Source organism: Rhinopithecus roxellana, chromosome 6 (assembly GCF_007565055.1).
Source record: "Rhinopithecus roxellana isolate Shanxi Qingling chromosome 6, ASM756505v1, whole genome shotgun sequence".
NCBI lineage: Eukaryota > Metazoa > Chordata > Mammalia > Primates > Cercopithecidae > Rhinopithecus > Rhinopithecus roxellana.
Window position 1 is genome coordinate 12807144 of NC_044554.1, and position 2741 is coordinate 12809884.

The 2741-nt window shown below is 41.8% G+C and overlaps 1 non-coding gene across 1 annotated transcript; it reads right to left on the reverse strand.

Moving 5' to 3' along the window:
- Positions 1-2421: 2421 nt before the first annotated feature.
- Positions 2422-2528, reverse strand: LOC115898435. Its single transcript, XR_004058170.1, has one exon. It is a non-coding gene; the product is annotated as a U6 spliceosomal RNA (small nuclear RNA).
- Between the last annotated feature and the right edge of the window lie 213 nt (positions 2529-2741).

Consider the following 2741-nt stretch of genomic DNA (forward strand, 5'->3'; position numbering starts at 1 on the left):
CCAAATGTTTCATATTAACTCAGGACAGGTGTTGCCCTCAACTGAGTTACTAAAAATCTTAGTTTCAAAGCTTTCAATATTGCAGTAATGAACCATTGTGGTTCCCCATTTCACAGACAAGTAAACTGATGACCAAGATGGCTATGTACCTTACTTGGGCAGTCTGGCTGTAAAGGCCACAGCCTTAACTACCATCCCATCCTGCCACTCCATTGTTACACTGCCTCTTCAGACTTAACCCTAACCAAGAGTGGCAGGCTGGAACCAGATCTGTTAAACCCCATGGAGGAAAATCAGACCGGGAGCTGCTGAACAGAGTAGACAAAGTCAAAGAGGAGATGTGACCATCTTCTTCAGATAGCTGTCGTTTCCTCAAATTCTTTCCCTAAGGCCTTTTTTAACCAGGAGACATTGGGCTACCAGAGACACTAAGAACAATCTTGCAAGGAAAAAGAGGTCTTGAGGTTCTGAGTGAGGGGTATGCAAAGGATAAGTAGAGGTTAATCCTAATCTTTGCCAAGTAAAGCAAAGGAAAGCTTTGAGAGTCAACAGCCTCAGGTCTTTATCTTTCAGTTTGTCCATTCATCAAACACTCATTGGGTGCCTACTTTGTGTCCAATGCAATCAGTGCTGGAAAATGCCAGAGAACAAACTGCCCCTGGCTAACAAAGCCCTCTGTAAGCCTGCTCCCAGCTGCCTTTCTGATCTCTTCTCTCCCCTTATATCCCTTCTCCCTCTCCCACTAAATCCAGCCACACTAGCCCTTCCATGCCACAAACCCTCCAAGATCTTCCCCGCATCAGGACCTTGCAGTTTCCCTTGCAGGCATTTTCTGCTTCCCACTCATCCAATGGTTGGCTGCTCCGTTATTCAGGTCTCAGCTTATCCATCATCTCCTTAGCAGGGACTTCCCTAACCGCCCAATGGGAGGAGCCACCCAGTCGCTCATTTCCCCATTGCCTTAATTTTCATCTTTGCACTTACTTCTTTCTGTTTTTTTCTGTTTTTCATTTGTTTACCTTCTCTCCCTATTGAATACAGCTTTCTGGGATCAGGAAGCTGGTCTGCTTTGCAGTCTGCTGAATTCGCAATGTTTCAAACAGTGCCTAGCACATAGTAAGTAGTCTATAAATATTTATTGAATAAATTAACAAGCAAGAAATTGAGCTTATATTTTGGGGATTATGTTAGCTTTGTTGTTTTTATTTGTTGTGTTTGAAAGCCTGAAATGTTAGACTAGAGAAAACATAACACAGGTATGTGGCTGAGATGGCTACCTGTCCAGCAACATCCATATTCCCCGTCTTTAATAACAGTAATCCTGTGTTTTAGCTGAGAATTTGTCCGACCAGTTCAAGTGTACTTCTCTTGGCATCTTTACAGCATGGATTTGGCCACACTGGGTGAGAATGAGCTGTGTCATTTCTGAGTCATGTCCTTAAAAGAAATTTACATTTTTCCCCTCCCGTGGCCTTTATCCCCCTTCCCGCTACCTAGATTATATCAGGATCCAAAGCAACCCTATTGGAGCCAAAGATGGAAATTCTGTGTTGAGAATGATAGAGCCACCTTGTCATCTGTGAACAGTTTACTTCTGGGTTATTACATGGAGAAAAATAAACTCCCACCTTGTTTAAGCCATTATATGTGGGGCTTTCTTAGTTACAACAGCTAGGCCAGTATCCTATGCCTAATAGAAGTTTTTAAGTCTTTTTCAACAATTTAGAGTGTTTTTGCTCTATCTGGTCTGCCTCTGCCAGAAACTACTACCCAAATATTACCTTTACTTTTTGTTTTATTTTATCCTCACTATTTGTCAAGTTAGTTCCTGTGTCCCACAACCCACTGCATTTGTGTGTTGTAGAAAAAGAAAGAAAACACATTTAATGACTGTCTACTAGCTACCAGGGACTATGTTAAATGCCTTGCCTGTAATACCTTGTTTGATTCTCCTAATAGATACATGAGTCTGATGTCATTTCCATTTTATACATAAGGAAACAGGCTCAGAGAGGTTAGGTGCCTTGTCCAAAGTCACACAGCTATTAAGTGTCAGAGTTGGGCTTTGAACCCAGAGGACATTAAGCCTGCTCATTCTAATACTCTGAACTTACATCATGGTATATGCAATGACTGAGGGCTTGCATAGGGGTTTCGAGACTTGCTTTTCTTTGGCTATAATTGACATCATTAATCTAAATGTGTGACTTTTTGCTTCATAGCTTGCTGCTCTTTATGATGTCTTTATATAGCCTTTATCTCTCAGGGTCATGTTTATTTGTTTATAAAAATTGTGGTAAAATATAACAAAATTTACCATTTTAGTCATTTTTAACTGTACAGTTCAGTGGCATTAAGTACATTCACATTGTTGTTCAGCCCTCATCACTATCTCCAGAACTTTTTTTAACCAGCCCCTGAAAAAATATGAAATGCTTCATGAATTTTCGTGTCCTCTTTGCTCAGGCGCCATGCTCATCTCTCAGTCTCATTGCAATTTTGGTATATGTGCCGCAAAGCAAGGGGGCCTTGTGTTTAAGTCACTGGTTTTCTAACTCTTGGCTCCCCTCCCCCTTCTCTTGCTTTCCTTCTGTGATCTGCTGCCTGCAGCTCAGTAATGAATTGGAGTGTCCCAGTCATACCTGTGCCTGCTCAGGATCATGAGGGAGAGGAAGGAGAAATAGGCATGATTCTTTATCAAGTGCCCTGGCTTGGATCTTATCTCTGCTTTCTGCCCCCAC